The sequence below is a fragment of the Pelobates fuscus genome, chromosome 1 (assembly GCF_036172605.1).
Source record: "Pelobates fuscus isolate aPelFus1 chromosome 1, aPelFus1.pri, whole genome shotgun sequence".
In the NCBI taxonomy this organism is placed as follows: domain Eukaryota; kingdom Metazoa; phylum Chordata; class Amphibia; order Anura; family Pelobatidae; genus Pelobates; species Pelobates fuscus.
Window position 1 is genome coordinate 468,520,951 of NC_086317.1, and position 14,480 is coordinate 468,535,430.

The window sequence follows — 14,480 nt, forward strand, 5'->3', positions numbered from 1 at the left end:
CGTACATATATATATAGTAGTGCGTAAATCCAAAAGATATTCACATTGAAGACAAGAAAACCAGTTGGTTTGAATTAATAATTCAACCAATCTAATTACCTTTGGATTTTTTTTTTTTCATGTTAATGTTGTATCTTAATTTAGGTTTTTGAATAATTGCTATGGATGTTTATATTGTGCCTATTATATTGGGATCTTCATTCTATGTGTAAGACATAACTAAATATAGCTTATTAGTGCACAACAGAAATGATCAGTTTTCCACTCTGTTGATTAACTGGAAGTTTCCTGATAAATGAAGGTGATGGTTCATTGAGTCTCTGAAATGTGTGAACAAGTGCTCATCCACAAAACCCTTTGTTACATTTACTTAGAAACAATTCACCTATTTGTTTAACAGGGTTCCCTTTTACGGTCATTGATGTTATTGACCTGCAGAATTGTTTAATTGGAATGAGCAGTTCAGACTGCAGTTGTTAGCTTATGTCTGTTAGCTAATACCTGCATGAATAATCAGGATCCAGTGCTCGAGTTAGTGACTTTTTGTACACACGGGATTATTTACTAATGTGAGAATTAAACGTGAATTTCAAATTTCAGCCCAGAGTAGCAGAGTTAAAAGCACAGCTGACTGAGATCACATTTCCAATTTTGATGGGTGTTCAACCTTTAAATGATAACCTCAAGCATCATAACTGATACTCATACAGCTCATTGTAGTTGTTCTGTTGCCAGCCATACCCTGGTCCCATTTTCTAAAGCAAAACTGTAGTCACAATAAATAGCTGAACCCATGCATTACATTGCATTACATTGGCTAGCTAGTATATTCATGTTGTATACCATACTGATCCTAAGACATTTTTACCCAAGTCTGTGTACCTGGAGTTTTAATGCTCCCCCTTTCCCAGATCTTTGACCTTTTATGTGTTTAGCATTTAGCCTTCATCCGCATGAATGTTGTATTTAGACTTTACATAACCATTGTCCCCTCCAAACATTGCTGCTCTTGTTCTTGAAGCTGCAGTAAAATGTTAAATGCCTAAAGGACCTCTATAGGCACCCAGACCACTTCAGCTCAATGAAGTGGTCTGGGTGCCAGGACCCTCTTGTTTTAACCCTGCAGCTGAAAACATAGCAGTTTCAGACAAACTGCTATGTTTACACTGAGGGTTAATCCGGCCTCTAGTGGCTGTCTCATTGGCAGCCGCCAGAGGTGCTTCCGCGCTTCTCACTGTGAAAATCACAGTGAGAAGACGCTGGACATCCATAGGAAAGCATTGAGTAATGCTTTCATATGAGCTGTTTGAATGCGCGCACGGCTCTTGCCGCGCATGCGCATTCGGATCTGACGTTGACAGGGGGTGGAGAGTTCCCCAGCACAGAGGGAGCCCGGCGCTGGAGAAAGGTAAGTGGCTGAAGGTTTTATTTATCCCCTTCAGCTCAGCAGGAAGGGGGCCTTGAGGGTGGGGGGGACCTAATGACCCTATAGTGCCAGGAAAACCAGTTTGTTTTCCTAGCACTATAGTGGTCCTTTAATTACTACAAATAGTGTAAGCCTTCACCTGGTCCCCTGCAGTTGGTTGTCCTCTCTGGTGTGAGCAGCATAATTCAAGCATGATATCCTCTGTTAAGAGAAGGACATTAAATTTTCTTGCCTGGTTTAGCTGCTTCTTGACTTAAAGGATTGCAGTTAAAACCGTCTTCTATTTAGAACTTACTATAAATTTCCTGGAAAAAGTTATTATACCTGAGGCATTAATAGATTATAATATAAACATATCTTCATATGAGTAATCCTTTTTAAGTTTTACATCTTGGGGAGTTGTTATACTTGAATAGCCTCCTTCTCTGTTTAAACTTGTTATGGATTTTTTTTTTTGCTTGTTTCTTTTGTGCTTACGTTAATGTGATTTCTTGATAAAGACATCCCTATAATGTTCAGCATGGATTCTAGTGGATTCTAGGATGCGGGATTGCCCCACTTATTACCCAGTCCTCTTGATACTTTGCAATTTAGTACCCTTTTACTAAAGAATGATCTAGTCCTCCTCGGCTTTATGGTTCTGTTCTCCCTCCCGTGCACTTTAATCCCTCACTATTCACAGGTAGACGAGTTTACCATTACTGAAACTTTCATGTTATTTCCCAAGTCTCCCTCCTACAGCTTTTTAACCCTATCTTTCCCTCCATTTATTAAACCAGAGTACATTGTCATCCTTTATTGATATATATCATATATTCAGTTTCACAAATGCAACTCGAATGGCAGGCTAAAAACCCAATGAGTTAGACAGCTTCTGGTTCTAACATATTCAATCTAGAAAATAATGAACATACATGATATAACTAATAAATACATTGCACTTTAAACAAAAAATAAATATACAAGTGATACTCGTAAAATTAGAATATCGTGCAAAAGTTCATTTATTTCAGTAATGCAACGTAGAAGGGGAAACTAATATATGAGATAGACGCATTACATGCAAAGCAGGATAGTTCAAGCCGTGATTTGTCATAAGTGCGATGATTATGGCTTACAGCTCATGAAAACCCCAAATCATCAATTTCAGTAAATTAGAATATTGTGAAAAGGTGCAATATTCTAGGCTCACAGTGTCCCACTCTAATCAGCTAAGTAAGCCATAACACCTGCAAAGGGTTTCTGAGCCTTTGGTCTCTCAGTCAGGTTCAGTAGGAATCACAATCATGGGGAAGACTGCTGACCTGACAGTTGTGCATATAACCATCATTGACACCCTCCATAAGGAGGGAAAGCCTCAAAAGGTAATTGCGAAGGAAGTTGGATGTCCCCAAAGTGCTGTATCAAAGCATATTAATAGAAAGTTATATGGAAGGGAAAAGTGGTACAAGCAGCAGCTGGAGTCAGTGCATCAAGAGCCACCACACACAGACGGATCCTGGACATGGGCTTCAGATGTCATATTCCTCTTGTCAAGCCGCTCCTGAACAATAAACAACGTCAGAAGCGTCTTGCCTGGGCTAAAGAAAAACAGACCTGGTCTGTTGCTCAGTGGTCCAAAATCCTCTCTCTGATGAGAGCAACTTTGCATCTCATTTGAAAACCAAGGACCCAGAGTCTGGAGGAAGAATGGAGAGGCACACACTGCAAGATGCTTGAAGTCCAGTGTGGTGTTTCCACAGTCTGTGTTGATTTGGGGAGCCATGTCATCTGCTGGTGTTGGTCCACTGTGCTTCATTAAGTCCAGGGTCAACGCAGCCATCTACCAGGAGATTTTGGAGCACTTCATGCTTCCTTCCACAGACAAGCTTTATGGGGATGCTGACTTCATTTTCCAGCACCTGCCCACACTGCCAAAAGCACCAAAGCCTGGTTCAATGACCGTGGGATTACTGTGCTTGATTGGCCAGCAAATTTGCCTGACCTGAACCCCATAGAGAATCTATGGGCATTGCCAAGAGAAAGATGAGAGACATGAGACCGAACAATGCAGAAGAGCTGAAGGCCGCTATTGAAGCATCCTGGTCTTCCATAACACCTCAGCAGTGCCACAGGCTGATAGCTGCCATACCACACCGCATTGAGGCAGTAATTGCTGCAAAAGGGGCCCAAACCAAGTACTGAGTCCATATGCATGTTTATACTTTTCAGAGGTCCGATATTGTTCTATGTACACTCCTTGTTTTATTGATTGCATGTAATATTCTAATTTACTGTAATTGTGGATTTGGGGTTTTCATGAGCTGTAAGCCATAATCACTGCATTTATGACAAATCACAGCTTGAACTATCTTGCTTTGCATGTAATGCGTATATCTCATATATTAGTTTCCCATTTTAGGTTGCATTACTGAAATAAATTAACATTTGCACGATATTCTAATTTTTCGAGTATCACCTGTGTATATATATATATAAAGCACTGGGATGGAATATAGGCCAAACTACCTACCATGCCTTTAGATGGTTTAATATGTAGAAAACAAGTATTGATGTAGGGATTAGGGATTTATTTACCTTGAAATCAACATTTTGTTTTAAATCCTAGAATGCTCTGCTTTAATTAAATCGGACATTTTAAGAATCTAAACAGTAGATATACTCTTGCAATGTTTTGAAAAGCAGGATTCAATTACTGTTTCCTATTGCACTATAGGGAATCATTAGGTACTGCTGGCATAAATTGCCTAATGCTATCCATTGCTGGAAATGTTCTCTTATAAGTAGAGTTTAAATGTGTTGTAATCCTAAAAGCAGCCTTTTCTATCCGCACAGATTTGTCGAAAGGCAAAGTAAACTGATTTTGCAATTTAGGATGCCGTAAAACTCGCCCATCCCCCTTCTATCATAAACATCTCGAAAACCATAACTGACTTGTTGTGGTCACTAAGTATTTGCATTAACGTGTGTCAATAAATTCTTATTGGTTTGTATCAACAGGAATCTAGAGGTAAAGATCTTCGTTTTTAATCCTGTTTTCTTTCAAACAGGACAAGAACTCTTGGGGGCAGCAATTTACAGAACAGCTTTTAGAATCCATCCCACCTCAATGACTCACTGGCTGTTTGTAATGGTTCCCTGTCTTTAACATCGTACTGCAGATTCTCACCTGGAGGATTGTCGGCACTTTGTAAAGGTTACTCGTAACATTTGACATCAGAATCCCACCGAGGGGAACTCACTGGAGGTTTGCGACTGTTGCCTTTAACTTCTTACCACAGAATCGTTCCATGGAAACTCACTGGCAGTCTGCGGCTGTCTGCGTCCGTTACATTTAAACGAATCCCTGCTACCTTAAATGGACACTATAGTCACCTGAACAACTACAGCTTAATGAAGTTGTTCAGGTGAGATCTATAGCTCCCTGCAGGCAATCTAATGTAAACACTGTATTTTCAGAGGTCACCAGAAGGACTTCCTATGATGTATGGCCCTAAAAAGGCCATGTACACGTCAAACGTATTAAAATACGTCTGACGTGTGCAGGAGAGAGAAAGCACTGTGTGCGCACCTACTCTCTCCTAGCCTGTCAGCAGAGGAGTGGGGCGGGCAAAGACTGCGAGCTGAGCTGTCAGTAAGCTCAGCTCGCATGCGCGGTAGTGCGCTCAGGACTTCATAGGGCGGCATGAATGCCGCCCTATGAAGTATGTGCACAAGTGCGGTGAAGTCGCGTATGCGCACAAGGGAGCAATGACGCTCACGAATGGAAGCGTCTGATTGCTCCCTGCTCACGCCCGCCTATTTCGTAATTTTGGCAAAATAGGGGGCGCGGCTTCACAAGGCTCCCGGCGCTGGAACGAGGTGAGTAAAAAGGGTTGCCTAGAGAGTCCCTTTAATCTCACGCTTTATTATCTCCTTTACTGTATAGACTCTACCTTTTTGTCAATTTCCACATTGTATAGCACTGTGTAAAATTCTCATTTCATAACAATGCTTATGATAACATTATCATTAATAAGCCAAACAGTTGTTTTAGCAACATATCAGTTCAGCAGCCTGTGTATCTGGTTGCCAAATAGTCAGTGCTAGTTGTAGAATGCAATCACTGTGCCGGTCTATTGGTGAAACATGTACTATGTATACCGAACACTACTGGAGGAGGTCTCAAACCATATCAGACTTCTTCTGTTACACATTGATAACACGATATTACAATTCAGTTCTCATCCTGGCTAAAAAACTTGTGCTTTTCATCTGTCATTGGCATTTAGTCTCACAATCCCAATAATCTCTGCGATACATTCAACTCCTTATGTCATAACATCTTCAATTAGTCATTTCCCTGGGATCATCCCCACACTTCTCTTAAATATTGTTGCTCAATATAACTCCTGTCTCATATCTTCACTACTTTTTCCCTCAAAGCTTCTTGAAAGACTGATCTGTACCTGCCTGTCCCATCTTTCCAATTTTAACCGGATTAACCGGATTATTCTCTAAAGTGAGAATTTCAAGGGAATTAAAAATTTAAGGTCAAATTTTAAGGTGCATTACTGAACTGTGAAACTTATCTAATTCGGCTTTGCTTCAAGTTCAGCTACTCTACCCTTAATTTTGAAACTTACTTTGAATTCACTTTAAATTTAGCGAATGACCCTGTGTCCCTTGACACTCTTCGGTGACTAATGATGGAATCACAATGAAATCCAATGCCTACTAAAAATACTAATACATCTGGAACTCTCTGTTTCAATTGACACTAATCACACTCTCCTTCTTCAAACCCCTCACACCTTTGGCCTTTGTGACATGGTCCTTTCTTTGTTCTTGACCTCTTGACATCTCAATATAACGGGACTTGTCTTAACTCTGTTCTTGGCTCCATTTTATTTTCTCTCTTAACTGCCCCCCTTGGCAAACTAGGTAATTCTTTATCGCAGTACCATATATATGCCACAAACACCTAGACCCATCTCTCTTCTCTCACCTTCCAGTTCTCCTTATTTCCCACACAGCCACTTGTTTGATCTTATCTACAACACAGTCTTCCTCTTTTGTTCTTATATCTCACCTCCTCTCAATTATAAGTTCATTCAAAGCAAGTGCTCTTGCCTTTTATGACATTTAGTAAATAATTGGAAACAGTGTATAAGGATTGTTAAAGGTTAATCTGCAAGTATTATGATTTTAAGTTATTTAATGTAAAATATTGAAATTTCTTCAAGCCCCATCAATCTTCACATGCAAATTAACCCCCTGCCAAGTTGAAAGTTAGGTTAGTTTGATAAGCTGTTGAAATGCAAGTGATTTATTGTACAAACCTGGCTTATGATGTCCCCGATCCTTCAAATCTCATAACATAAACAGTGTATGGCTTACTATTCCAAAAATCTCAACAAACCTTAAATTGAGCATGCAGCATGTAAACTTTTACATCTTGTAAACTAACCAGTAGGCATGTGCAATTCGTTTCAGTCTGAATTTAAATTGGGAAGAATTTCTGCTATTCGGACATTTGGATGCTTCCGAATGTTCTAATTGCCGAAGTGCCGAATTGCCAAATTTCCGAAGTGTGGAAGTGCCGAACCAGACCAAACCGAATTGCTGAAGTCCCGAACTTCGGAAGTCCGAACTGAACCAAATTTTTTGCCCATGCACATCCCTAGTAACCAGGTTCAACAAAAAAAATCCTTCCAGTTTAAATAGAAATTGCTAGCTTGGCAAGAAAATAGAGATTTTATACAACTTGCTATCATAGATTCTTGGCGAAATTACAGATAGCAAGTCTAAACGAACCGAAAAGAACTTGGTAAATTTTTTAAATATGTCATCTTTCTATTCAAAATATATTTATTACCTCCTGGTTTTAAAATATGCAAAATATGTAAAGTTATGGAAGCTAGACTAATGAGAAAAATAGGTGAGAATTCACTAGCATGTCTCCTATAGAAACAACATGTTACGGAGCATGTCAGAGAGGTGAAAATCAACTCACAAGAAAACCAACAAAGTAGCTCATAAAGATTTGACTTCCTTGTAACCTTATTACTATTAGGAAAGTTGGGGTACAGATGAGTTTTGTTAAAGCAAGTATTTCCTATGATTTGGATTAAATCTAAAGTATAGCTTGGAGGAAAGACGAGACAGGGGGGATATGATAGAAACATTTAAATACATAAAGGGAATCAACACAGTAAAGGAGGATCTATGAATACCAATCAAAGGTTGCCTCTTTTTACAGAGGAGTGTGTATAACAAAAGTGCTCAAAAAAGTCAGAAAGTGATTTACAGGCAGCTCAATACACTGGTGTGGAAATATCCTCTATTCCACTGAATAAATTTAGTAGATATTGGTGCGGTGTAAGTGACAAGGACCTACACCTATAAGTGGAGCGCTCAAACACAGATAAATCTTACCAAAACGTAGTCTCATTCAATGGTAAAATATGGGGTACATGTCAAAGTAAAATACAGAAAATACAATATAGTGTAGATGGTACTGAAAAATGGCTTCACAGTGATTATAATGATATCGTGCTGAATATTACACTCACATTTCAAGGAGCCTGTATATAGAAAACACTGGCTCCGTATCAAGGCTTGTGTGCTGTTATGGTAGCACCACCCTCCTACTTCGGCTTGAAGAATTTCTCAGGAACACAAAAAAAAAAGGGAAGAAAGCAGACCAATGTGTAGACTTATGGTGATAAATGACACAGGTATATGTTCAATAAATGGGGTGCTCACCTGGTCCTGAGCCTACGAATCCCGGCTCTAGGTGTGTAGGTTTTGTGCCAATTTGAATGGGGATGGCACTTCCCCTGTGAGGATTCCTTGGAGGCTCCAAAAAGGACTTGGATGAGGTTTTGAATGAAAATGGTGAATTTATTGGTTTAAAATAAACATAAAAACAAAGATGATAAAAGTCCTCAAATAAAAGTCCTTTAAAAATGGCCAATACGCGTTTCACTCTCAAATAGAGCTTCTTCAGTCAGCACTATTTTGTGAAGCTACAGTGCCATATAGGAGACCTGTCCTTTTCAGTATTCACAGTAGAATTTTGAGAGACGGATTTAATGAGCCTATGCTTCCATTTGGGTTATTATAACAGTTTGACTGTTCAAAAAACCCCACAAAGGCCTACCATTTGTAAAAGTAGACACCCCAGGGTATCTCATAAGGTGCATATTGTGCCTTAACATGCCCCCATTTTTTTAACATTACATGCCAAAGTATGTGGTAAAAATAATTTTGTGCATTTTTTACATACGGATTGCATTTTTGCTGGGCATTTTGTATATTTCATAGTTACATAGTTAGATAGCTGAAAAGAGACTTGCGTCCATCAAGTTCAGCCTTCCTCACACCTGTTTTTTGCTGTTGATCCAAAAGAGAAAAAAAACAAAAAAAAAAACCCCAGTTTGAAGCACAATTTTGCAACAAGCTAGGACAAAAAAATCCTTATTGACCCCAGAATGGCAGTCAGATTTATCCTTGAATCAAGCAGTTATTACCCTACATTGAAAGATTATATCCTTGAATATTCTGTCTTTGCAAGTATGCATCTAGTAGCTGTTTGAACATCTGTATGGACTCTGATAAAACCACTTCTTCAGGCAGAGAATTCCACATCCTGATTGTTCTTACAGTAAAAAAACCTTTCCTTTGCCTTTGCCTTTCATATGTGCCACTAAGTTCAAACCCCCCAAATTATGCTCAGCTAAGTCTTCTGAGTAAAAGGACACCCCCATTGTATGTCTATGGCACTATTTCGTGAAGCTACAGTGCCATATAGGAGACCAAGCCATATCAGTTTTTACCGAACTTTGAATTTTGACGCCGGGCCTAAGTGCAATTTCCAAGCATCTTCGCAGGTTTTAAATTCAAACTACCCCACAAAGGCCTACCATTTCTTAAAGTAGACACCCCAGGGTATTTCAAAAGGCATATTTTGAACCTTAGCGTGGGATAATTTTTCCGCTAGCGTATACCAGGTGTAGTGGTAATAAGCGTTTTTTTCTGCCTTTTGGACACACAAAGTGAGTTTGCACAGTATATTTTGCAAACCATATGTGTACTACCACTGTATAATACTTCATATGCTCAGCTATGTCTGCTGAGTACAAAAATACCCCCGTATGTACCTTTGCCAGGTATATGTGGACATCGGAGGGGCACATTTGGGACACAGCCATTCCATTTTTTTTCCAACTTTCAATTTTTACGCTGTGCCCATGTCCCATTTTAGAGTATTTTACCAGGCTATATAATCCAAATACCCCATAAAGCCATACCATTTCTTAAAGAAGACATCCCAGGGTATTTCAAAAGGCATATTTTGAACCTTAGCGTGGGATCATTTTTCCGCTAGCTTGTACCAGGTGTAGTGGTAATGAGCGTTATTAAATGTATTTTTTTACTTTTTAAAACTATTTTTTAAACTTTTGTTTTGCTTATTAATTTTGTTAAAGTTTCCTAAACTTTCGTAAAACTTTTTTTTTACAGATTTAACATTTTTCTAAGCTTTTTTTTTTACGTTAACCCCTAACTAGCAGTAAGCAGCACTAACAGTAAATTCCCCATTTTCCCATAACTCCCACCCACCCCAGCAAGCAAAATATTTAATTATACAATATTTAAATTAGTTAATTAAATAAATTTAACCCCTGAGGGTTAAAAAAAATAAATAAAAGTTAATCGTCAGGGGTTAAAAAAAATTAGATCACAGTATAATACTGTGATCTGTATTTTGATCACTGTAGGCAGTGATCGACTGGCAGGGAAGGGGTTAATTTTTATTTGGACTGGGTAAAGGGTTTATTTTTTTACATTTTTTACTTAAACGTTATTAAAACTTTTTTAACTTAATTTTTTAACTTTTTAAAGCTTATTTTTAAACTTTTTTAAATGTTAACCCCTAGTTAGCCTAATACTAAATCCCCCAATTCCCCACTAACTTCCACCCTCCCCAGCTAGCTAAATTTATAACTTAAATTTTTTTTAATTAATTAATAAAATAAATTGAACCCCTGAGGGTTAAAAAAAATAATAATTAACCCTCAGGGGTTAAAAAAAAATCAGATCATAGTAAAATTTAATCCCTGCCAATTGATCACTGTAGTCAGTGATCAATTGGCAGGGAAGGGGTTAATTTTATATTAAAATGGGTAAAGGGGGGTGGGATTTTAATTTAACTTTATTGTTTTGTCACCAGGGGGCAGGATCACTGAAGGTCCGGCTCCCTGCACTTCACACAGAACCAGGAAGTGCAGGGAGGCGGAGGTGAGTATAGAGAGCACATGTGCCCGCTCTGGCATGCTGTCAGAGCGGGCACATGTACTCTGACAGCCCGATCCGGTGCTCCCGGTCTGCCTCTAATGCAGAGGCAGACCGGAGCACCATTAACCCCACGATCGCCGCGATTGCGGCGATCTGGGGTTAATTTTAACGGGTGACGGACGAGGTCCGTCACTCGTCGTTAAGGCAATCCCCTGAGTGACGGACCTCGTCCGTCACTCGTCGTTAAGGGGTTAAAAGTGACTTAATGGTAACATTAAAATGTGATTTGATTGTATGCCATGCATAGTCTTTTATTCCCATTTACATTTTATGCATTTCAACCCCTTAAGGACACAACTTCTGGAATAAAAGGGAGTCACGACGGAATATTTCCGTCATGTGTCCTCAAGGGTGAATGCATTCCGATAATTATTAAAAAATAGTGTGCCTATTTTCACACACATTAAGTTTTATGTGCATTAATTGGTTTTGTATTCCAAATCATTAAACCCATAATATCTCACATAATATATTGGTGTGAATCTTTAATTTTAAATTAAATAGCAATATATTATTCAGATAATTGGGTAAAATACATGATAGTTTGCATGTAAATATTACTGATTTTTCAAATGCTTCCGAATTAATGATACATAATCACTTGGACTGACTGAATCCTTACCGCAATTGACTTTAGTACATTTATGTAAATTGCCAATACAGTCAGAATTCGGTTATTCTCCCTGGATTTTGTTCATTTGGACAAAATACGTTGTTTATGGAATGACCCAGAAAGTGTTTTAAAATATGTAGCAGTGTATATAGAAAACAGGCTTATTACAATTTCTTATAGATCACTGGCTTTAACAATGGACCATCAAAGAGTATCAGGATTGAGGAGTGGAGGAAAACAAGCATACACCAGTCTCAAGCCAAGGATCAATGAGAAACAAGCCAATGGATGGTACAGCTGCTAGATACAGCGCTTAAATAGCAACATGCTAAACACATTTGAGTAATGAAGGATAGGAAAAACTCTAATAGCAGTCAAAACAATTACATTGCAAAACTAAGGGGGGCAGGGACATTGCACCCAGACCTCTTCAATGAGCTGAAGTAGTCTGGGTGCCTATAGTGTCCTTTTAAATGCAAATAATAGCACCCTGTTAAGAGGACAGATGATCCTTTAGTAAGAGTACAGTTATTTTGTGGTGCTGCTATATGATCCATTTTTATAGCTGATTCTTCAGAATTGGACTTAGCAAGTTGACAAAACCAACCATTAAAGCGGCATTGTCACACCAAACGTAACGTTCTCCTATTGTTTCATCTTCTCTTCCTCGCTCAGAATCTGTTTTCTTTTCTATATATCTGATCTATTTTTCTTTAACCCCTTAACACCGCAGCCAAATGTACAAGTTGTGAACAAAACAAAATGTAAACAAAACCTGGCATTTGCGCTATATGTCTGTCAAACCGTAATTCACCTCTTTCATATTAAATGCACCCCCCCCTTATTATATATCATTTTATTCAGGGGAAACCGGGCTTTCATTTAATATCAAATATTTAGCTATGAAACATAATTTAATATGAAAAACATGGGAGAAAATAAGATTTTTTTTATTTTTTTAGTTCTACATGACATTTTAACTGTCAATGTCATAATACTGTTTGCTTTAACTGCAATAAAATACACATATTTGTATTCAGCAAAGTCTCACGTGTAAAACAGTACCCCCTATGTACAGGTTTTATGGTGTTTTGGGAAGTTACAGGGTCAAATATAGCGTGTTACATTTGAAATTGAAATTTGTCAGATTGGTTACGTTGCCTTTGAGACTGTATAGTAGCCCAGGAAATAAATTTACACCCATAATGGCATACCATTTGCAATAGTAGACGACCCAAGGTATTGCAAATGGGGTATGTCCAGTCTTTTTTAGTAGCCATTTGGTCACAAACACTGGCCAAAGTTAGCGTTAGTATTTGTTTGTGTGTGAAAAATGCAAAAAACGCCAATTTTGGCCAGTGTTTGTGACTAAGTGGCTACTAAAAAAGACTGGACATACCCCATTTGCAATACCTTGGGTTGTCTACTATTGCAAATAGTATGTCATCATAGGGGTAATCTTCATTTTTGGGCTACCATAGGGTCATAAAGGCAACGTAAGCAATCTGGCGAATTTTAATGTGAAAAAAATGAAACACAAGCCTTATATTTGACGCTGTAATTTTTGAAAACACCATAAAACCTGTACATGAGGGGTACTGTTGTACTCGGGAGACTTCGCTGAACACAAATATTTGTGTTTCAAAACAGTAAAAAGTATTGCAGCAGTAATATCGTCCATGTAAGTGCTGTTTGTGCGTGAAAAATGCAAAAAACGTCACTTTTACTGGCGATATCATCGTTGTAATACATTTTACTGTTTTGAAACACTAATATTTGTGTTCAGCGAAGTCTCCCGAGTAAAACAGTACCCCCCATGTACAGGTTTTATGGTGTCTTGGAAAGTTATAGGGTTAAATATAGTGCTAGCAAATTAAATTCCTTATACTTTCGGCATGGGTTGTCAGGCAGGTCCCGCTAATTGTAATTAATTAGGATACCTAATTATGTAAAATTATTACATAAATATATGTGTAGAATTAATATATGTATATATATACATATGTGTATATATACGTATATATATATATATTTTTTAAATATTTTTATTTATATATAGGTATATATATAGTGATATATACGTATATATTTATGTATATAGATATATATATTATTTCGTTCTATGTGTATTTTGATATAAATATATATATATTAATATCACAATACAGTTAGAACGAAATAAAACACATCTATATATTTTTTAATATTTTATTTTTAATTATTTTTTTTATTTTATTTTTTTACGTATTTACATATTTATTTTTTTTATATTATTTATAAATATATATATAACAATAATTATATATATATTTAATCAGTATCAGTCTACGTGTAATTTGATATTAATATATATATATAATTATATATATGTTAATATTAAAATACACCTAGACGGTGTATGTGTATGTGTGTATATGTGTATATATATACTTAGATCATATATATATAATATATATATATATATGATCTAAGTATATATATATATATTTTTTTTTTACACTTTTAACTTTATTTTATTTTATTTTCAGCCAGCAGGGGGACCAACTGTCATTACAGTTGGTCCCCCTGCTGGCAATGCCTGAGCCAGCTATCCTCGCCATGTGATTGTGAGGTCCTCGCAAGGACCTCACTCTCACATGACCGGGAGGGACCGGAGGAGGCAGATCTGCCGCGGGGGGGCTCCCTGGGAGTCCCCCCAACCGCGATCGCCGGCGTGGGACCACCGGCGACCGGGTAAGTTAAAAAAAAACGGCGGGCGTATATTTACGTCCTGCGGCGTTTAGAGCCGCTTTTAAAAGGACGTAAATATACGTCCGCCGGACTTAAGGGGTTAAAACACAATATAAAGTAGGGGGTATTCTGTCTTATGTATTGTTTCTCTGACACAAGGAGGTGCTTAAGCCAGCTCCATTTCCTGTGTAAAGGAGAAGGGTGAGTACTTTCTTTGACAAAGGGAATGAAGCTGAGTCAAACTCCTCCTATGGTCAAAGAAATTCAAGCGTAGGAAAAATACATGAGACAAAATAGTCCTTACTTTATCTTATGTTTTAAAGAAAACTAGATCAGAAAGAAAGGAAATAAGAATAGTGTCTGAGAGAGGAA

General features: G+C 37.8%; 1 protein-coding gene across 5 annotated transcripts in view; it reads right to left on the minus strand.

Annotated features, from left to right (window-relative positions):
- The window catches only part of DLG2 (discs large MAGUK scaffold protein 2), a 1,308,393-nt gene that overhangs the window by 634,863 nt on the left and 659,050 nt on the right, over positions 1-14,480 (minus strand). The window lies entirely within an intron of this gene.